This window comes from Bemisia tabaci, chromosome 8, assembly GCF_918797505.1.
Source record: "Bemisia tabaci chromosome 8, PGI_BMITA_v3".
NCBI lineage: Eukaryota > Metazoa > Arthropoda > Insecta > Hemiptera > Aleyrodidae > Bemisia > Bemisia tabaci.
The window spans coordinates 10,088,193-10,112,041 of NC_092800.1; the positions used below are offsets into that span (position 1 = coordinate 10,088,193).

Genomic DNA, 23,849 nt, shown 5'->3' on the forward strand with positions numbered 1-23,849 from the left:
CAAAGGAAATTTGGCAACGCTTAAAGGTTCATCCGGCGTTTCTCCTTAGCACGGCAGAACTCCCGAGCCGCGCGCAGTGGCGATTCTGGAAAGTTGGCAACGCTGTTTTTACTCCATGTCAATGTATGCAAAACAATTAGTTCTTGGAGAGATCGCTCGCTTCACTTAAAATCGATATTTTCAACGGAATTGAATGGACGAAAAATTCTTCGATTTTTGGCGAGGCAGCTCTGCCGTGACGGTGAAAAAAGCCGTAAGTGTCAAATGTTCGAAATCGAGTTTTCTTCGAAATTCGTGTCATCTCTTTTAATTGAAATCACTGAAATAGCTGAAACAGCAAACTTTATCTTAATTACATGAAAATGAGACTCATGTGAAATTCGTAAGTGCGTAAAAAATGACGTAGTTTCAGGCAAGACAGTAGTAAGAGACAATATTCCTCCGGAAAGCCAATGAAATCGGTGCTTTTAAGTAAATTTTCGCAGCGTTTCCTTCGCACGGAGAAAAAAATCACGGAAGTTTTCAAGAATTGACTTTAAGCCATTTTCGATTTGAAAAATAAAATATGAGAGGAAGTCTGCAACGCTGCAAACCAAGGTCCGTGGTATTGCAGTTTCACCATCGGAATGCGGTCCCGATAGCATAACAACGCAAGTAGTTCCTTATTGCGAATGCATTACATTTCTGTATTGATTTACCCATTCCTAAAAGTGAAAAATCGAGAGATAGCCAGAGAACTTTTTCTTACGAATGCGTAAAAAACTGAGGGGTATTAATTAATATGCAGATAAGTTCTGTTTTATACTTAAGGAATCAACTTGTTTGAGCTTAAGTTCACAGCAACCGGGTGCTGGGGACTGACCCGAGGTTGGAATTGTCGGTTGAGTTTCCATGCACGCTGAGCTACTACCATGGGACGGGTCAACCGCAGTTTTAAAGTGCTTAAAAGTCGGAATTTAATTACCGAACACTGACCGGCCCTGCGGCCCAACCGGTGTCGTTTGCGGTTAAAAATGCACTTGGTGACCGCTGCCGCGCTTAGGAAAAACGTCGTGCGAACATCGAATGTTGCCAAATTTATTTTAATTAATTCATTCTTTCATCAGTCTATTTTGGAGAAAATATTTCTCCGCTTCAATTAATCAATTTTTTTAAAGTTGCGTGTATAATTGGATGGATTTAGCCGGAGTCAACCTAGCCACGATAGACGATGTCTAGTTTCCTCTCATGTTTTGTTTTTTGACAGAAAAGTCAGCAACACATCGACTCAAATTTTGGTGACGAAAATATTTGCAGTCAAGTGGAAATTTACAAAAAGTTTCGAGGTGGTGCTTGGTTCGGTTTTCCGCACAAAAAATAAAACTTCAGAGGAAATTACTCAATGCAGAGAGCGGTTGGGCTGATTCCGGCTTGTTCGACCAATAATATTTAAGAAAGCCAGTAATTTGAAGTACTAGAAATCGAAATAGATATGATTCAATATGTACTTGATGCAATCGTAGAAAAGCTGCTACTTTCTAAATATCTCGTTATATAATGAATTTAAACTTGCCACCAATAAAGTGTATTATCATTCTGATTGTAAAAATCAATTTATTCAGTCCTGTGTATTTCAATCTACTTTTAAATAGAATGATTAGGTTGATTCATGCTTCAGGCAAACGCTTAAAATAATGAAAATAAAACGAAAAATCGAAAAACTTTTTCGCCTTGGAGGCCGCACAAGAAAACGATCAAAATTTGTTAAAAAAAGACTCACTTGCACGTCAAAATAATTTATTTATATATTATTAAATTTTATTTTGACGTGCAAGTGAGTTTTTTGAAAATGTTTCGCTTAAATAATGCTAAAATATTTCTTTTTCGAGAGGCCCAAGACTAGTTTTACTAAAAAATTTCAGATATTTCGTATTTAGTTATTTAAAAAATTAGGAAGAAAATATTATTTCATCAAAAGAAATCCTGCAATGTCCGGAGGCTCATACGCCGTTTTATTTGAAAACGGTAGACCGGTCATCCCGTACGCCGGGATGAGCCGTAGTGAATTATTCATGAAGAGTAACGGCTTCGTCGACATAGGTTGCACTTAGAACACACCCTTGCCATGGCGCGTACTCTCTCATAAGATGCAATGTCATGTAGGCGAAGTTTTTCATTAAGTTCGGCAAAACCGTTGGAACGGTGAGCAACATCGTTGTCAGGTCCGATGGATCGCTCGTAAGCCGCCGTGCAAAACAGGCGAGCTCTTTTAGAAATTAGGCAGCGAGGGGGGATATAACCGATGGAAATTAATTAGTGTAAAGGGCCGCGACCTATGGAGGTGCAGTAACGCGCAGCCCGAGTGACTTGCTCGGCCAAAAATTAGACTCGAAGGTTGAGAGGTACAGCAAATGTGTCGTAAATATCCTGTAAAACGGCTACCTTTTTGGTTTGACACTGATGAAAATTATCGACGGTGAAACTACCAAACCACGTATCTCGTTTGCGGTGTTTAAAAATCTACGCTCACATCTTATTTTTTTGAAGTAGACCAAATCAATATCATTCCTTGAAATTTTCTCCACACAAAGAGGAAAAATCATAGAAATTTTCAAGACTGGATGTTAAGTAGTTTTTCATTTAAAAAATAAAGATAATAATGACAGGAAGTCTCCGACGTCGCAAACCGAGATACGTGGTTTGGTAGTTTCACCGTCGTTATGCAACCTAAAACGCAATTTAGCTGATTCTAGTGAAATTTCTCGAATCAGTATCGGTGATGGTTAAAATCAATGGTTAAAATCGAAAAATGCGCTGTTCTAATAGTTATGTAAAGTCAAAAAACCCCTGGTTATGCTTAATTTTTTGGTATAGTTGTACTTTGCATATTGTATTTATTTATCTGTATCTTCGTTTCCCACTCTCCTCATGTTTCCCAGTTTGCTGTGAATTTGTTTGAATAAGTAAAGACAATTCAAAGCCAATTCCGATCCAAAACCCTTTGTTGGTTTCCTCCCCCCCCCATGAGTAAATGAAACCTGAGAGGAAGTTTGCAACGTTGCACAGCCGGTAAGATACATTTTTCGACTTCACCCATTGGAATTCTAATTATCGTCTCCCTCTGACCAAAGTATCACAAGCGCCACACTATGGTCCAAAACTCAAGCATAGGAAAAAATAATTCGTATAATGACTGAAAGATCATGAGAGTTTTGTTACAGATGTTTTTTGAGTCGCTAATTTCAAATTTGACGTCAAATTGCCCACGAATTTTATGGCACGCTGCAGCGCGACGCGACGTGCTGCCAGCTCGAAACGCCCACTGACGCCTACAAACCTAAGGGATACTTCACGCATTGCGCAATGCTTGAAGTATCCCCTTAGGTTTGTAGGCGTCAGTGCGCGCTGGCGCGGCGGCGCGCCATGCGACGCTTAAAAAGTTCCGCCGCCATTTTATTTTTTTAAAGAGAAATTTCTCAACTTAGCTGTCCAAAAATTTTACTGAATCATCCTTTGTGCTGCCGATAAAATTCAGTGGTTTTTTCCAGCAGATTCAACCAACAATTTCTCTGTAAAAAAATAAAATGGCGGAAATTTTGAAACGTCGCATGGCGCTTGTGATAATTTGGCCGGAAGGTGACGTTCTGATGAAGATTAATCCAAGTTTCAATCTTGAAAAAGTCCCAGCAGGAAAGAGAGGAAAAATAATTCAGAGAATCGCGTACACAAGTGAATAGGATCAGTGATTTAAAGTTCCGCAATATTCACTCGAGATTGGACTTCACAGCTGCCAAAAAGCGCATCCGCACCACCCGCATGCATTCAACTCCGGAGCAGTGGCTCTTGCGATATATCGATTGATCAGCTATTTAAACCTATGAAAAAGTATCGATAATCAGGGTGTTCGCAGTACAATCGATTATTTGCCACAGCTTCAAATGGGGAAATATCGATAGATCGCAGAGCACGCCACGCCTCTACTCCGGAGTGAGTGCGAAACGGCAATAAATATAGCTTTATCTCCGGATAGTCTCGAAATAATAAAGGAACCACAACTTGGGAGACCGTGATAACGGGGCGAGAAAGTTCTAACTTTAAATGCCACACCATTTCAACGTTGGAATAAGCCCTGGCGGGATGAAAAGGACGGCGAGCAGGAATGAAATCAGGGGAAAAGGTGAGTACTGAGAGGAGAACAAGTTTTAATAAGATTGAACTTGGAGACAAAAGCGAAACGCTTTGAAAACAAATCGGGAATTGAATTTTTCCCCGCAGCTTTGGCGCGGAGAACTTTTTCCGGATTCCTCGAAATCATTATAAAATTTATCCATTCCGCCGCCATTCAATCGTGCTCAGTGGCGTGGCTAGGCGTGCTTTGCGATATATCGATTGATCTGCCGTTGAAGCCTCTATTGATAGACAGGGTGTTTGCAACGAACACCTTCATAATCGATATTTTACTTCAACTTGAAATAGAGAAATATCGATAGTCGGTAATTCACGCCTTGCCACTGACTGTGTTCTGTCGTTGAATAGAGAAAGGTCATGCACTCTGATTCCTTTTTCGGCCGATCATATCTCCAAGAGCGATCAGAAACAAAATGATGTGTGTATGAGAATTGAAAACAGACAAACCGGGGGAACAGAGCAAAACGGGAAAGTGTCAAAAAATGTAAAAAGTGAAGAAATAAAACGGTGCGGTTATTTTTTTACCAGTTTTATGGCTTGTATTACATTTTTGTAATCTGAGGCCAACATGGACGCTGCTATATAATTGTCCGCAGAAATTAAGAGGTTTGACTCCTCGATGCCTTAATATGTCATACTGAGGAAAAACACCGTATGAACCCTCAGACGTCGCCAAATATTCCACGATAAAATATGAATTTTTGAGGAAAGGTTATTTTCCTTCGAAACTCTTACATATTTTAGATTAAATTAGATAAATAAGAGTAGGTTTTACTTAACCAAACTCCTTGCCGCTCGGGACTAACATTTCACGAAGCGTCAACAGCCAGTGAGCTGCTGTATTTAAGAAGACAAATGGTAACAAACACAATATCGAATAATGCAAGGGAAAGGAAGCGCTTTGATGACGGCGCAGAAATACAACTATTCGTACTTGATTGATGTCCGTGTTGCGTGTGCGAAATTGAAGGCGCGCTAGCGCGAGGCGTGCACTTTCACCGCTCTTAGTTGCCAATGATCGATTATCGATCATTTTCTTCGAACTCTCAGATATTTTAGATTGAATTGCGAAGAAAATTGTTTAAAAAATTAGAAAAAACAAATGTTTAAAATTTTCCTAGTTTTTATCTAAAAAAATATAGCAACGCCTGAAGGCTCATACAGCGTTTGTCCTCATCACGACAGAGTAGATATTCAAATTTTCCAAGACTGTGGCCACTTTATTTTGTTTTGTTCATGAGCTCTGTGAAAATCTGTCGCCGCTACTAGGATACGAACCCAAGACGGCGGTAAATTTATATCGACGTCAACCGGACTAAACTATACCGTCCATTTAATAAATCACAGGCGGATCCGACGATTCCGCAACATTAGATTTCCTCCATTTAAACCTATGCTAAATAATCGATCCTTGTCGGAGCACCTGACCTTTCCAAGAATCGATACATTTCCATAGGTTTAAAATGCGAAAAAGCCATTTTGCCATTTTGTTGGATCTGCCAATGGTTCAAATCCAGAGATCATAAAAAACTATACCATCGCACTAGAAGTGGTCGGACATGAATTTGTTTGCTAAAACTTCAAATTTTGATGTTTATACTGTCACTAAGTCGATTTCAAGGGGTGTTTTAGAAAGAAAATTGCATGGAAAAACGAATGAAACCACTTTTAAACTTTTTTGTTTCATATTTTCGAAAATTTAAGCTTTTAAAGTTTCCAGGTTTTGCCCGACCTATATTGGCTCGGTCCTGTGTGCATCGTCTCGCAAGGAAAATCAATGTAAAATAACTTAATGCGATGTATCCGGAGATTTTGCAACCATGCCTCTGTTATCCGCGGCAGCCCTTATTAGGAGCCCAAAAGGAGAAAATTCGAAAGTACGGAGGTACCGGCGGAAAAGTTAATTAAAACCGAAAGGCTTATTGGAAAGAAAGCGGTGTTCGAACTGATAAAATTTTTATGCAATTCATTGTTTTGGTTGCACCCATCCCGCCCCCTTGTGAATCGTCCCGTTGGAGGGGGCAAAAGGGGGGGCGGGGGGTGGCATTCATCGTTTTCGGAAAGAGCGAGGGCACGCGGCTTGCAATTTGTTTGAGTCTCGGTTCTTTTCGTGGATGAAAGGGCGAAAATATTACGGAGGTTTTTTTACTCCGTACAATAGACCTCACGTCTGTGCTCCGCTTTCATTGTCGCCAGATTGTGCTCGAAATTCAGCACATTTCCGTCGTGCTTAGGAATAACGCCACATGGAGCCTTCAGGCGTTGTCAAATTTCCTTTAATAAAACACAACTTTCCTGGTTAAATTATGAAAATTGTTCGTCCAATTCATCAGATCATTTTATTCGCAATGTTACTTATTGCTCCTGAAAATTTCAAAAAAAATATTTTCATAACTTTCCGGAAAAATAAACAGTTTACTGTGGGAATTTTGGCAACTCTGGATTGTTCATACGACGTTCTTCCTCAACGCGGCAGATTTCCTCCAATAATCCAACGCGAACTGGGCAGGATTTTGCACGCAATCTGGCAACCCTGTCCGTTTTTCACCCCGGCGGAGTCTCGGTAAAGAGTGCTTTACGGCCTTTATTTTTCTTCGCGAACTTTTCACGTTCGCCTACCCTCGGGGCTTTAATTTTTCAGCTCTGTGACGGGAGAGCTTCTCTCCCTCAATCTCCATGTTATCAGGTGTCGACGGCACAGGAAAAATCCCCTTATCTTGACACTGCCTGACATGAAATGGAGATTAATATTTGGATTGCATTTTGCGATTAGGAACTATAATTTCTAGCTCATCCGTTAAAATACTTATATGCGGAGGGAAACTAATAGTGCACACGTTGTTTCTGAAGTGAGCTAGAAATTTTAGTCACTAATTGCAAAAAAATAAAAAAGAAAACTCTCAAAGTGTGCACTGGAAAAAAGAACACATTGGGTCTAGAGTCCAGACTCTTAAAAACACCGACAAGAAAAAGTACTCTTGATTCAATCAGAATCTAGCTTAAATCAAGAACCAAGCCTCCTAATTTAAGCGGATTTTGTTTTGATTCAAGCCAAAATCCGATTGAATCAAGAGTATTTTTTCTTTTCAATGTTTTCAAGAGTCTGGACTCTAGATCCAATGTGTTTTTTCTAGTGAAATAAAAAACTCTAAAAGTGTGGCTCAAACTGTATGAAATAAGATGGTAAAGTAGTGATGGGTCCACACTATTTTGCGAGGAACTTTTTGGTCTTGCTTTCCTAGCAAAAATGTTGTGTGGATCCTGCGATATTGTATCGTCTTACTCCCCAGAATCCAACATGCATGCAAACATGCATCAGAATCAGTCTAACTACAGGACACCAGGGTGCACGGCTAAGATACGAAACATTAGCAAGAATTTCCCAAATGAATTGTCAAGGCTTCTCTTCGAAATGTGTTTAGAATTGAAGCTGTGCACCTTAACCGCGGGCCGTAATTCCGGTTGAGTTCGACTTATTCAGGGGCGATTTTGTCCTAATGTACCTATTCCTACGTCATGTTCAAATGTTCTGTGATTTGGCATCAATAATTCAACCTCGAGTGTTTAGTGAGGAAGGTTCTCTTTCCCTTAGACTGTCACAGAGAATTTTTGAAAGTTTCCATCGAAAGATTCAATTTCGCTTATCGATTTTTTTTTTTTTAGAATCTTGACTTTTTGAATAAAAAGCGAAAGAATGTTATAAACGATGGGGGTTGAGAACAGACACTCATGGTTGATTTGCTACGTCTTTGTAACTTTCATCAAAGAGTATCCCAGCAAATTTTCCTGTCGTTCCTTTTAAACGACTTTTCATCAAATTTAATCGATTTTTTTCTTGTTTGTTACAGGTGAGAGTTTTGAGGAAACATTAGGTATGCATTTTTGGAATTCCTCTAGATATATCTTGTAAGTAATTTTTAGTGTATTTTTCGAAGAAAGTAAACTATTTTTGAACATTCGTTCGAGATAGTGTAGAGAGAAAGAAGGAAAACAAAAAAAAACGGGAAGTTCCTGCTACACGGAGAAAAAAACTTCGTGCGTGGGACCCGAAGTTTAGGTATTATGGATCTCTGAAGTTTTCGGATTGAGCATCTGGACACTTTAGGTCCAGCTGCTGAGGTTTGGATTACACATCTGAAACTTCAGAACTTACATCTGAAGTACTTCGGTTTCCACATCCGAAAAACTTCGGTTCTCACATCTGGAGTACTATAGATGTGAGAACTGAAGTTTCAGATGTGTGATCCGAACCTCGACAGCTAGACCTAAAGTGTTCAGATGCTCAATCTGAAAACTTCAGAGGTCCATATGATTTAAACTTCGGGTCCCACGCACGAGGTTTTTTTCTCCGTGTATAAAGGTTGGAATAAAGGGTTGGAAATGAGTCTTTTTCATCGTATAAATCTTTGTTGCCCGGAACGTAACTCTATTCCAAGGTTGCAAATTCCACTCAAACAATTCAATTTTTTACAAAAATATACCTGCGCAATTGTTTTTTCAAAATTTGTCTGATATTCGCAGAAGGTTCGAAGAAAAATCAGTGAAATTTTCAATTAAAAATTCCGAAAATTCTCCTGGTTTGCAGTGCAATGGAAATGTTGCATGTGTGAGGAATTTGCGATTTGACTGTTGATTCTTATGTAAAAGTTCGCGAGAAACACAATGCTGCCACTGGTTTTCTCTAAAATCATCTTCCAAGCTCAAAAAAAGCTCTCAAGTTGAGGCCAAAATGGAGGGGATATCCCACGCTATCCGGAGAGTCCACCTCTACATCAAGACAAACTCTCCATGCAAAGATAGGGAGCAAATACATTGACAGGGCTGCCTCTTTATTTGGAGACTCCAAAACCGAAAACACGGCATCACTGCTAATGTATTTGCTCCCTATCTTTGCATGGAGAGTTTGTCTTGATGTAGAGGTGGACTCTCAGGATAGCATGGGATATCTTCTCCATTTTGGCCTCTACTTGAGAGCTTTTTTTGAGCTTGGGAGTTGATTTCAGAGAAAACCAGTGGCGCCATCGTGTTTCTTGCGAACTTTTACACCAGAATCTACAGTCAAATCCCAAAATCCTTACACACGCAACATCTCCATTTGCGCGAGGCAATCAGGCAACATTGAAACGGAGTTGCGTTCTTCCTTGGGGAAAATGACGAAACGTGGCGGCAAGGACCGGAACCGGAGCGTAAGTGGGAAAATTGGCCGCTTCAGGAGTATCGGGACTCGAGGTGGGAAGGGTGGGTGTTTGCCGGGGCTGAAGAGGTGATGTTGTCGCGATACACGTATCGCGTTGTGCACGCATTAATGCGTTATCTGGTCGACGCGTGGCGCTCTAGTGCTCTCGCGTTTGACCGGGTCAAGCTGTTTCCGGAAAATAGACCTCCACCCACCGCATTCAACTTTCACCTCCCACGCGACCGCTGTTTAATTGAGTGCCTGCGATGGCCAGTTTTAGATTGTCCCAACCCTCACTTTAGCGCCCAAATCCTTGCGCTCCCAGGCTGAGGAAAAACGCCGTATAAACCCTCAGACGTTGCCAGATTTCCTTTGATGAAACATTAATATATTGTACAATTTGTGGGAATTCCCACCCCCCCCCATTTTTCGAAAAATTTCGTACGCAATTAAATCTGAAATTTCAAGGAAAACGCTGCTCAACTTTCCTCAAAAATGTATTTTTTAACCGCCGTGTTTGGCAACTCTCGAATGTTCGTGCGACGTTTTTCCTTATCATAACAGTGTAGCCAGACCAGTTTCCACACCTCTGAACAAAAATAAAAAAGATACCAACCCCCTTTTTTCTTTATCATTGATGACGGTTTCTCATAAAAGTGTCCACTTTTAAAATTTTAAAATCTTGCCATTGTAGTAGTAGACAGTAGAAGTAGCTCTCCTAAGCCCTCTTAGCCCCTAATTTTTCATTTTCTATCACCGTTCGTTCAATCGCATAGGAAAAAAAGAAGGTGGTCGCATGTTTGAGGATTGCCTATAAAGGTACTCTACTTAGCATGGCAGAATTGAGCCCGTTCTTTTTAGATTGACTCGCATAGTCCGCGAGGTGGGTTCTTCAGAGCGCGAAGCGCCTCTGGGGATTGAGCTGCCTGGCGGTTAGGGGGCGTAGCCTCCTAGTTATCCTCTCTTTCAAAATCAGAAATGAAAAATAATTCGCGGCGAGATTTGCAATCACATTATTTGTGAAAAATCGGCAAGCGCGTGGAAATCCAAGTTGGGCTCAGGCGAGACAGATATTGATGATCGCCCGGGAAATTTATGGTAACGCAATTAAGCTGCTTCCAAGTTTCCGCCCGATCCCGAAGAAAAGAGAAGAAAATGAAGGAAAAAAGTGTACGAATGTTTTCACTCGAAGGATTAATGCTAGCTTAAAAAATGATGTATCGGTGCAAGCAACACAGAGACACTCTGTTCCCGAGGAGGGGAGGGGTGTTTTTTTATCGCAATTCAATCGTTCAGAAATTTGTTAAATTAAATATCATTACCGAAATCAATTTAGACATACCCGAGAGGTTTTTTTTCATCCGGATGATTTGATTGAGTGTCTTTCAGAGATTTGAGGCAAGGGGTATGGATGATTTTTATTCCGGTCAGCGAAAAATTGAATCAGTGAGTTCGAAAACACACCAACTCGGGTTTTTTTCGATTTTCACTTTTTTACGGTTTAGTAGCACTTATGGATAGAAGCATCTACACGCAAACGGAAATTTCGAAATTGCAATCGGAAGTGCTCAAAATAGCGACGAGAAAAGGGACAAATCGAAGTATTTCATCGGAAATACCAATTTTTGGCCATTTCAAGGGAAACGGATGACCATCCGATTTTGCGGTTTTATTTTTTCGGTTCAGTATACATTGTACCAACAAGTTACATAAATATTCAAGCGTTATTCGCACTGGTAAAAAAAACCTCTTGGACCAATGCCGCGGTGAATTGACTTAAGAGTAAGAGTGCAGTTTCTTGTCGCCGGATTTAAGAGTCTTGAACTCTTGTTTCAAGCGGATTTTGCTTTAATTCAAGCGGATTTTGCATTGAAACAAGAGTCCAGACTCTTAAATCCGGAGACAGGAAACTTGGCCCATTGGCTTAGCTATCTTAACCTAATTTGCAAAAATTCAATCGGCAAATAGCTCACCCCAAAATTCATCAATCATCCGTTGCCGAATTTTATTTAATTTTTCTATCAACAAGTTACTCACCAACCATCGTTGAGCGAAAAATAGCATTGACTTCCGACTAAAATTCTCGTCTCAATCAATTACATCCCTCAAACTGTTACTGCGGGGTCTCTAAAATATATGGACGTATTTCTGCCAAACAGAACTATGTGCATTAAAACATGAACCCTGAGACCCATAAGAATATATGCATATCAGGGCTCACGTCATGATGCAGTTAGTTCCGCTCGGCAGAAATACGTCCGTAGTGTCCAAAATAGATTCGTCAATCACCGCAGGAATGACGTAGCCACCGAATCAGTCTATAATTTTCCAATTAACGTGGTTCAGCGAAAATAGCCGCGTTCATTCCGCCGATTATTAATAACGCAGGAGCACCCATAACGCGTAAATTGCAAGCGTAACACGGTTAATCAGTCAAATCATAGGAGGACCCGTTAATTCGAGGGGCGGAAGAGTTAACGAATCGAAGGGATGCAATTACGGACAGGACAACCAACTCCACTCGGGGTAGTTTCTAGTGAAGGGATTCGGCTTATTTGAAGGGGAGCCGTCGGCCCCCCACCCCCCGCGCCGCTGAGAGCCGAACTTTTGAAGTCCCCCCACGCTGAGACCTGAGTTAATGGTTTGCGTTGAGTGTGGTCGCGGTAAATAGTTGAGACTATTTGAATGCCGCGGCCGTAGCGCTCCGGAACCATTATCGCTGCCGCGAAGTCGTAATTTAACACCCAATATAAATAAACGCAGATTGGGCTGGCTCCTACGTCGCACAATAGAATCAGTCAATGATAGAAGTTGGACAAACTATAGAACTATCATTAATATAAACTTCGAAGGATTCTGCCTTTTTCTATTTCACTCGAGGGGAAGTGTCCCCTCCCGGACTCTCTTCCCCACCCGGTGATTGACGCTGCGCTGTGCTGAACGGTTCAGCCTGAACCTTTCCCCTACGTCTGACCGTTCCCCACTCCTCTGTCAATCGAACCATATGCCACCGCTTACGTATTGTCGCTCGCCCACCCAGGTACATACCTAGCGGCCAGCGGTCAGTTGATGATAAATCTCGCTCATGCTCCTATGCAGCTACTCATTGATTACGCCAGCTAATTACTTTCTAATAATTAGAATTTCTTCGATAATAGTTTTCTTTATTTATTCGACTGTATTTTTTTCTCTGTTCTACTGTGATTTCCTTGGTTCTCTACTGTGTTTTTCCTAAATCTCTGAGTCAGAAATCTGAAGCACTTCGGTATGCACCGAGTACTTCAGATGTGTGACCTGAAATCTTCGGTATATACCGAACTACTTCAATTGTCTGACCCGAACTTCGGCAGATGGACCTTAACTTTTCGGATGCGTGATCCGAAAACTTCAGAGATCCATATGATCTCAGCTTCGGGTTCCATGCACAAATTTTTCTCTCCGTGTTTCCTTTTAGGGGACGCAACTAAAATTTCAGTAAATTTTTTTCAGAAAAGTAAAGAAAAAAAAAAAAAAAAAAAGTGGCTAACGATGGTTCCTCACCTTCACGTGGTGTTGGCTGTTTTTACTAAGTGGGAACCGTCCATTTTAAGATATAGTCTATTTCTTGCCCTGCCATTATTATTCTACAAGTTAATTGTGGAGTGAGAATTTCATAATGTTTTCTATGAAATCTTCAAAATATAGTGATGAAATTTGCAACTACTACAAAATCGGCTCGCGAAGCGAGCCGAATGTCACTCGCGTAGCGAGTGACCGGGGGTCCAGGGGGCGTAGCCCCCGGCTAGGCGTGACGGGCGCGCGAAGCGCGCCCAGAACGGCTAGTAAAAACTATAAAACTATAAATGTAAAGAAAATATTTCACAATCATTAGTAAGAGAGAAGAAGAGATAGAAGAATACATATTGTAATCATTAGTAAGAGAGAAGAGGAGGTAGAGGTTAGTCGACGTGAAACTCATAGCGCCTACAAGCCTGTCGGAATACTTCACGCATTGCGCCAAACACCGTGCGGTCTGCGCGGCGCGGCGGCGGTAGTTAAAATCATTAATCCACATTTACGTCTGTTGTTTCATAATATTTTCGTTCATTTCTTATGAATGGAAGGCCTTGTCCACACAGAGATAGGTTTACGAAACTTAACTTTCGCGCAAAGTTCCGTGAACTTTTGCCAGTTGTGTTGACAGGGATTTCCCAAAAAATGTGTTAAACACGAGTAAATGCGACTTGTGCATCCCTCCCCCGCTAGCCTGTTCATTTGATAGTTTCTATTGATGTTTCAAAGCGAATGAGAAGGGGGCGGCATAATACAGGCGGCCCATGGGCGGCAAGTAGGTAAATCCGGCCCTGCAAAAAGAATCCATATCGTGAATCTAAGTTATGTACACGGGAAGAAAAAGTAACACAAATCTCGGATAAATATGGGGCGTATTCCACTAAAAACGACTAAGTAGGTGAGTGAAATATGGTCAATTTCTTTTTCTTTCATTTTGAATATCCCTGAGTTGATAATCTCACGCTTGCAGTCCCGAAGGTCTCGACGTTCGCAGTCCTTAATCAAGGCAGCCCCAGGTGCCCAGGTACCCGTTGTTTGAGACCATTAAACCCCCATCACTTGGTCGGGAATTGAACCCCGGACCTCCCTATCATCGAGCAAGCGCTACAACCACTATACCATAGGAGGCCGATTCATGGTCAAATTGGTCAAATCGCCACTACCTTCATTGAATTTGGAACTACATCACAATGTTAAAAAATTTTTCCTCAAAAAGTGCAGTTTTATGAGGAGTATCTTGGGCACGTATAACTGAAAAGATTATAAATTTTTTCTCTAATCTCACGCAAAAATTGAGAAAAAAGTTGCACGAGTACATTCTTGTGAAAAATTGGATTGTTTGAGTCAATTTTGAGACCTTTGAATGGAGTCCGGGAGACAATGAAATGGCCCAATCACTGGAAAAAATGTTGAGATCGAGTTGGTCCCGTGTTTCCTCCGACGCATGTTGATTATATGGCCACTGCATTTTGCTATTTGGAACTGTAAATTCTAGTTCTTCTGGAAAAACACTTATGTGCATAAACTAGTGGAAACTAATGGCACATATGTTTTTTTTTAAAACAGGGCTAGAATTTACAGTTCCAAATTGCAAAATGCAGTTCATATTTGGGGTGAACTAACTCCCTAAATTTCATCAAAATCCCAGATCACCCTGTATTTCGCCGTTGAGGACGTCCTCTCTACCCTCGACAAGCCTCGAGAACCCACATGAATTCCCAGTAAAATCTGTCAGCCATGTGAATATTGCGCTAGATTGGTGACTGTTATCAGCATAATCGATATCGACGAGGGTTTTTCGCGACCGAAACAAAAGGGTCAACCCAAGGGACGAGGCGGTCAGCATAGATGGAAACTCGCGGAGAGGGGTGAGGGGGTGGTTAGATGCCAGCCTAGACCCATAGTCGCGTCCGTCATTAGAAATTCCATTAACCATCAGCCTCTGCTCTTGTCGACGATTCCGGTTTGCGTTAGCTTCCGCCGGGTATCACCGTGTCATCACTCATCCGCCCGAGTTGCAACCAGCATCGATTACGGTGTTCGATGAATTCCGTCGCAGCCTGTGTCGTGCTGTCGAATTACACGTGATAGAAATTTATGAGATTCCCCCGGCTCGATGCGATCAGTGCGAGGCGGGGCGTGAGTGATTGATTATTGATGTTTTCCCATTTGAAGTTATGGTAAAGAATCGATCATTAAGGTGTTCGTTGCGGACATCTTGTTTATCGATCCTTTCCCGTAGGTTTAAATGGCAGATCTATCGATATATCGCAAAGCACGCCCTTCAAGTGGATTAGTAGCCTCCTCATCTCAGGATTCAATCAACTAGGAGAAAAAAGCCTCGGTTATCCAATCGAATAGCACAAACGGAGAAAAAAACTTCGTGTATGGGACCCGAAGTTCAAGTCATATGAATCTCTGACGTTTTAGAATAATGCATCTAAAAACTTGAGGCTCGACGAGTCTGTTCCTAAACTGGTTATTCTGGAAGGACCAATAAGTGGATTATTAGGTGATTTATTGAATAGTGATGGATGTGATCTATTGCGGCAGTCAAATTGACTTCTCCTCTCATTTTCCACTGATGTTTATTAAAATAAAACGTATTTCCATGTAGAATTTTTTTTTTTTTTTTTTTTGTAAATTACAGATAATACCTGTATGCATGAGATTTGACTCTTTGATTCTGAAGATATATTTTTCAGTTTCCTTTTGTTTTCAAGTATGAAGAGTAGATAAACGTATGACCAAAGTCGTGGTAACCGGTAATCTAGGATTGCGCGAAAGGTCTAAGAAAATATATGAGGATTGCGCTGATAGAAACCTCAACGTTTGCTACAGGAATGCCCGAATTTAAAATGAAGTTAATTTAAGGTAGAAGTTTAGCAAAACAGGAAACAGTTGTAAAATAAACGCATTTTTATGTTAACGCTAGTCTAGATTTATTTGTTGACAAGTCATCGATGCCTTACTTTCTGATGACAAATTAAGCAGGAAGATTGAATAATGGTCGTGGGTATAAAGGACTTTCTGAACTTTTCTCGGAAAAATATTTGATCGGGAGAAACGAGGCAACGTTGGAACGTCCATACGGCGACGAAACACATCATGGGCCTTTTAAGCTATATTTTTCAAGCACAGTAACAAGCCAAACTCAGTGCGGCAAGCGTTAAACGCATATTAGCGCCTGCAAGACTTCCGGAATACTTCTCGCATTGCACCAAACGCAGTGCAGTAGGTTAGTTGGCGTAAAACGCATATTGGCGCCTACAAAAATGTAGGAATGTTGTAGGACTGCGAGTCATCATTCTTGACTTTCTGCTTCAGTTTTTACCATTATTAAAGGGAAAATATGTATCCTCATTGTAACGATTCAGAGACTCGGAGTATATTTAATTTTTTTTTTTTTTTGTCGCTAAATTATACTGTGCGTAGCTTTTTAAAAACATTTACTGAAAATAAATCATAAGAGTCATGCATAACGTTGCAATCGGAGATAAATGGACGCTTTCTTTCGGGTGCATCCGTCGAGTTTTGAATCCATCCATCTCTTAAAAAACTTGAATATGGTTGTTTTACGATTATTTAATTTTACGTGTAGTTTTTTCAGTGATTGCGGCGGTTTGAAAGTTTTGGATGATTTTTCCCAAAATGTATGTCGCGCTCTTCTATGCTCTATCATTTAGTTTTGACTTTTGTCATATAGATTTGACTTGTAGATTGAGGTTCTCTCTCTTGTGAACGCGCGTCCACATTTTATGAGCCGCAACAATCTATGAACGACCCTGCGTCCTAAGAAGCTGACTCACTGCGCTGAAATAGGGAAGAGATTGGAACGTTGAACATCTTGTTGCGTGTCTCTCATCGCCGCCCCTCTGACGTAAGGGCGTATCTCGATTTTCACGTGAACCCTGTTGTCCATATAACACCATGTTTTCCAGGGCTCATGTCAGAATCGAGATACGCCCTTACGTCAGAGGTGCGACGTCATTCAGTAGCGAGGCGTTAACGATCGATCATCGATATCTCCCCCGTTTAAAGCTGCGGTAAAGAATCGATTAGCAAGATGTTCGTTGCGAACACCCTGTTAATCGATTCTTTTCTATAGGTTTAAATGACAGATCAATCGATTAATCGCAAATCTCGCCACCGACGAAAACTCGATAACAAGTCTCTCGTCGCCTCTGCAAGAGATGTTATGTCATGTCCATCGGAGAGGGCACACACTAATGGTTATCATCAGCGACGTAGCGTGAATCGCGATGTGTCGATTGTTATGCCATTTAAATCTATGGAAAAGGATCGATGAACAGGGTGTTTGCAGCGAACACCTTACTAATCGATTCTTTACCATAGGTTTAAATGGCATAACAATCGATACATCGCAATTCGCGCCACGCCACTGGTTATCGTCTTTTTGAGTTTTTTTTATCAGCCACGTTTCACGTATAGTGATTAGTTTTCAGTTTCTTTCAAGTGTTTTTGTTACGTAACTTCTCTGTTATGAAAGAGAATGTCAGCCCACAACTTCCTTCTTAAACCGCGCGACTGTGATGATTGTTGTTACGGAGTGCTCGGGCCATTCGTGTTGAATCCTTCAAACATTCATGTATATTACAATCGTGCTTAACACTAGGAAAAAAAGTTCGGAGCTTTCGTAAATAGGAACAATTAATTTTAAGTACCTCGTGTGCATCATACTTCTATGTTTTAAAATTTTCCTTAGGAATTTATCGTCTAATAACTAAAAGTGATCATAGGAACGTGGACGATTCAAAACATGTGTTACTTGTCTTGGCAAGTGCCGGTGTAAGAATTTCATCGTGCGAAGACTTAACTTTCTCAACTTCATTCTTCTGAAAATCGAACAATATTCACGGTCACCATTTTAGTGTATTTTCCGAAGAAAAATTACACCATTTTTTATTTATCTCTCACCATTTGACTCACGTGTCTTTCACTTAATTTAAAATCACTCGCAACTGCTACGCGAATGCTGTTTAAGAAATCCAATTTCCCACGAAATGCATGCATTTCGTGGAAATGGTGAATTTACATTGATTTACTTACCTTAAAATAAACTGTTTCACTTCTTTTCACATCTGAAGAACAATAAAATTTGATTTTTAAACTCATGTATAGAATGAGATTTTAAGTGAACTAAAAATGTGCATTACTTCCCACTTGCATACGTAATTTATGTATTTGAATGAAACAAGAAGTTACGGAGGAAAATGTATGTCCATTATTGTATGGACACATTTAATTGCATTTACTACATTTCATCGGAACTGTTCGTGCAATGGTGTGGACTGGGAGAGATTTAGATTGATAATAACATAAGCAGTGGATTTTCAATTTTTGGATTATGCGGTTTTAGGAATGCTTGTGATCGCAAAAAGCAGGCAAAATAAATATTAAAAACGTTAGGAGGTAAGATCAGCGCACCAGTTACAGCCAGAGGAAAAATTCTAGCAACGTTACCTTTCAAATCAAAAAACAGCCAAGGAGGTTAAGAAAAGCACAACTTCTGCAGGGCGATGCGAAACGCAGGTCCAGCCGTCTCCGCGCGTAGTTGCCAACCCATCACGTTTACCTTGAAAATATAAGAATTTGACCATAGGTTAGGGGATTTTTTTTTTCAAATTTTTGAAATGTGTTATTTGTATGATTTTGTATTAATTTATATGAAAGATTCATTTTGAAAGGGATTTGGAAAGATAAGTAATAGCTTCCGTTACAGGATATCCGCGTTTATGCGCCACCGTTATCAGAGTTTCTTTCAGTCGGCCAGCTAGCTCCATATTGGGCCATTCTAAAAAAAAGAGAGAAAAAAGGAGTAGAAAATGGTATCCGAGCACAAAAATCTTAGAAAATTTTACTTCATAAAAAAGCTAACAAGATCTCTCAACTGGAACTTCAATCGGAAATGAAAGTGTCGCGAGTTTTTTCCCATTTTCTCGTTAAAAAGGAGTTGTATGGAATTTTTAGGTGGATATATATATATTTGTAACGTTGACAGTCTATTTGTAAGGATCAGTGGAGGCCCAGTGTTGGGCCAGGAGGTCGCGAGTTTTTTCCAATTTTTCGTTAAAAAAGAGTTGTATGGAATTAATATTAGGAGGAGTAATATATATTTGTAACCTGGACAGTCTATTTGTAAGGATCAGTGGAGGGCCAGCAGTGTTGGGCCAGGAGGTCGCGAGTTTTTTCCAATTTTTCGTTAAAAAAGAGTTGTATGGAATTATGTTAGGAGGTGATATTTTCACTTGTAACGTTGACAGTCTATTTGTAAAGATCAGTGGAGGCCCAGCAGTGTTGGGCCAGGAGGTCGCGAGTTTTTTCCAATTTTTCGTTAAAAAAGAGTTGTATGGAATTATGTTTGGAGGTGTTATGTATATTTGTAACGTTGATAGTCTATTTGTAAGTGTGGCGGCCAATCACCGCCTCTCCAGTGCGGCGCATCCCGCGCTCGCCCGTGATTGGCCGACACGACCACACCCCGAGGGTATTCTAAGAGCAGCGCCCCCAGATCATTGCGGCACTCGTGCTCAGTCCCTCAAGTCAGTCAAGTCCAGTCGCACCAGCCACGCTGCTCCAGTCTTCGCTCGCTCCAGACGCCATCCATCCTGTCTCACAGCACCATCTAAAACGGCCCTTTTCAGGGCCACCACATCACTCGAGCACCCGCATAAGGATCAGTGGAGGCCTAGTGTTGGGCCAGGAGGTCGCGAGTTTTTTCCAATTTTTTGTTAAAAAAGAGTTGTATGGAATTAATATTTGGAGGTGTGATGTATATTTGTAACGTTGATAGTCTATTTGTAAGGATCAGTGGAGGCCCAACCCTGCAGCTTGTATATTATTACCCTTCGATGCCTCTTCATGTATGACGTATTCTATCCAGTAGATTTCTGTATACAGAGGTAGTGCATCACCGCAATAGAGGTAGTGCATCTTTGGAACATCTGGTGCATCAACTGGAAAGGTCTTTTTAACGGCGCGGGGAGATAACGAAGACGGAGCGACGCGACGCGGAGACTATGTTCACGCGTCGCCGGCTCCAACCGGACTCCACTCAATAGGAAATGTATCTTGGAATCCAGGGGTTTTCAAAATTCTCATAATATTACTCATCGTGCCTCTCCACGCTCTTAGGACGTGATCGTAGGTTCTTGGCCTTTGACCGAGTCCGGTCGCCAAAATTCAACAGTTAAGACAAAAAGACATTTTTAATTTGAATTAATTGTGCCTTTAATATCTTCTCAATACGTTAGAGATAGAATGTACTTTATAAATTGCTGTATTAGTAGTTAAGTATTAAACTTAACAGTTAAACTAAGCTTTAAAAGACAAAAATTTTGTCTAAAAGTGTTAAATTGTACTGTATTGTGACGAGATGAGGCACCCAAAGGGGTGTGGCGACTCAAGCTCACCGAGCTTTCCTGCCACTCTCTCGGCCAATCAGCGCCTCGCACTGCCGCGCTCACCGACCTGGCCTCCCATTGGCTCCCGCTCCCAGCGCACGGCGCTATATAGCGGCCGACCTACAGCACCTTGCTTCACCGTACGTTGACACTGTCCCGCGGCCACACGTTCCGGCACTGCCTCCAGCACTCCCGTTCGTTCTAGCACCGCTCAGACCTGCTCCAGCTCTTCACACTCTAAAACGGCCCTTCTTAGGGCCACCAAGTTTCGAGCACCCTCAGTGGTGACCTCCGACTCCGAATACGCCTATCCTTCTGATCATTCACGGACACTGTCTCATCAGCAGCTTAACTTACTCACATCATCATTCCGCTGCCACTGAAAGTTACCGCTTCCTCAACTAACTGGAAACTCCTCAGCATGGCTTCAGGAGGAGATAATTTTGACGACATCGATCCAGCTCTGAAGGCAGCAAACGATAAGAATCTGGCCCTCCTCGACCAGATGAAAATAATGCGAGAGGAAATGAACTTCTATCAGGCAGAGCTCGCTAAAAGGCAACCCCCCATTGCCACCGCCAACTCCGGCGAAAAGAAAAACATAAAGCTACCACCGTTCAATCTAGAGAAACCGCAGCTATGGTTTTCACAGGTTGAATCCATTTTCACCGTTTGGAACATTTCAAACGAGATGATGCGATATTCTCTCGTATCATCTCAACTGGAAACTCGTGTCGCTAACGAAGTAGAGGACATTCTCGTATCACCTCCCACTGACACGCCATACTCCAAGCTAAAAGCCGAGCTGATTCTTCGCCTGTCCAAATCGGAAACGCACCGCGTTCGACAACTACTCACTGAAGCAGACCTAGGCGATAGCACACCTTCGCAATTTTTGCGTAGGCTAAAAGCGTTAACTGGCACTACGAAAGTAGATGAGCAGCTCATGAAGACTCTCTGGCTGCAACGTTTACCTCGCCAAGCACAAGCCATCTTACAGACGCACTCCCAAGAAACGTCAATCGATGAACTGGCCAAAATCGCCGACCGAATTTTGGAAGTTGTCCCGGCTCCATCTGTCTGCGCCGCTACCGCGCCACCTGAGCCTCACACATCCAAACTGGAGAAAATGCTCTTAGCTTTGACAGAACGACTCGACCAGCTTGAAATGAGTCAGAAAAAGTTGCACCGCGACCTGTCTCGCTCACGGTCACGCTCTCGTTCCCGCTCAGAAAACGACCGTCGTAATGGTGTCTGCTTTTACCATCACAAGTTTGGCGATGAAGCACGTGCATGCCGTCAACCTTGCAGTTACAAACCCAAGTCCACGCCGACAAACTCCACCGGCAACCAGTAGTGGCGGCCGCTGGTTGCTCCACAGAATCCAACCGCCTCTTTGTCACTGACGCCCGCAGCAAGAAGCGATTTCTGGTCGACACTGGCTCAGACATCTCCTGCTACCCCCGGCGGTTCGTCCAGCAAAATTTGCAAGATACTGGCTATGAACTCACCGCAGCAAATGACTCTACAATCCGGACTTATGGTCACATTCCACTCAATCTACACCTCGGTTTACGCCGTGATTTTGACTGGAAGTTTGTCATCGCCGACGTGGCGACCCCGATCATTGGTTCCGATTTCCTTGCTCAGTTCCAGTTGCTTCCTGACTGTCACAACAAGACTCTGGTGGACAATATCACAGGACTCAAAACGCACTGCCAACCGGCAAAAGTTTTTCAAGAAAGCGTCAAGGCCGTCACCGCCTCCGAAGACTGCGCAATCCTGGCCGAGTTCCCTGAGCTCACCCGTCCATCCGGCGTTCCCAGGCAGCCCAAGCATTCCACTTGCCATCACATTCGGACGACCCCTGGCCCTCCAGAATCCTGTCGTCCACGAAGACTCCTGGCTGATCGACTTCGCATCGCCAAAGCCGAATTTGAAGCGATGGTCAAGGACGGTACTGCAAGACGCTCCGAGAGCCCTTGGGCCTCTCCCTTGCACATGGTACCCAAGAAACCCGACGGCTGGCGTCCATGCGGAGATTACCGCGCGCTGAACGCACGCACAATCCCCGACAAATACCCAGTCCGGCACATCCATGACTTCAGTCAAAACCTGGGAGGATGCAAAGTGTTCTCCAAGATCGACCTAGTGAAGGCCTACACCCAGATACCAGTCAACCCTGACGACATCCCGAAAACGGCCATCACAACACCGTTTGGTCTTTTCGAGTTCCCATACATGAGCTTCGGCTTACGGAACGCAGGCCAAACGTTCCAAAGATTTATCGATGAAGTACTGCAAGGTCTCGACTTTTGCTTTGCGTACCTCGACGATATCCTAATCTACAGCCGCACCCAAGCTGAACATGACGTACACTTGAGGATCCTATTCCAACGACTCTCCGAGTATGGCATACTCATCAACGCCAAGAAAAGTGTATTCAGCGTGCCCTCTCTCTCTTTCCTCGGCTACGAAGTTTCCGCCGAAGGCATCCGCCCACTTCCTGACAGAATCACTGCCCTGATGGAATTTCCGCCTCCGAAAGACGCCAAGGGACTCAGAAGGTTTCTAGGCATGGTCAACTTCTACCGACGTTTCCTGCCCAAAGCCGCCGCTTACCAAGCCTCCCTACACGCCTCTCTTTCTGGCCTCAAAGGAAACCAGCCGATCAACTGGACACCGTCCTTGTTAGCAGATTTTGAAGCCTGCAAAAAGAGCCTCGGAGACGCCACTCTCCTAGCTCACCCTGTATCGGATGCTCCACTCAGCATAGGTCTCTTCACTGACGCCTCAAAACAGAGCGTAGGTGGCTGCCTGCAGCAAAAAGTTAATGATGTCTGGCAACCCCTAGGTTTCTTCTCCAAGAAACTCACGCCAAAACAGCAAGAATGGCCCACGCCTCACAGAGAGCTACTTGGGGTCTATGAAGCTATTCAGCATTTCCGTCCAGCACTTGAAGCACAGCATTTCACCGTGTTCACAGATCACAAACCGCTAACCCATGCTTTCACGCAGAAGAAGGAGAAGCTCCCACCTGTTCAGATGAACCAACTTTCGTTCATCTCACAATTTACTACGGACATCCAGTACATTCCTGGATCAGCCAACGTTGTCGCTGATGCCTTTTCAAGAGTTGAAGCCGTCTCTCTTCCTAACACAGTGGACTTCCACACCCTCGCTCAAGACCAAAGAGATGACACGGAACTCGCAGAACTTCTGAAGCCTTCCAAGGACCAGCAGTCACTCAAGTTGGAACTGGTTCCCATCCCTGGCTCAGATGTACCACTGTACTGCGATACAAGCACGCCCAAGCCACGTCCCTACGTGCCCGCTGGACTCCGGCGCCAAGTCTTTGACTCAATTCACGGACTCAGTCATCCTGGCATCAAGGCTTCAGCACAACTTGTGTCTTCCCGGTTTATCTGGCCTAACGCGCGGAAAGATTGCCGCACCTGGGCCCGATCCTGCGCAGCCTGCCAACGTGCCAAAATTTCACGCCATGTTCAAGCCCCTTTTGGAACTTTCCC

General features: G+C 42.6%; 1 protein-coding gene across 3 annotated transcripts in view; it reads left to right on the forward strand.

The window, feature by feature from the left end:
* Window positions 1-23,849, forward strand: part of dcma (decima) — a 331,402-nt gene that overhangs the window by 77,635 nt on the left and 229,918 nt on the right. Inside the window, exon 2 of one of the 3 annotated variants that reach the window (XM_072303214.1) lies at window positions 8,016-8,039. The exons of the other annotated variants lie outside the window; for them this stretch is intronic. The gene's annotated coding sequence lies outside the window, so the exon portion shown is untranslated. The remainder of the gene's footprint in view (window positions 1-8,015; window positions 8,040-23,849) is intronic. 3 annotated transcript variants of the gene reach the window in all.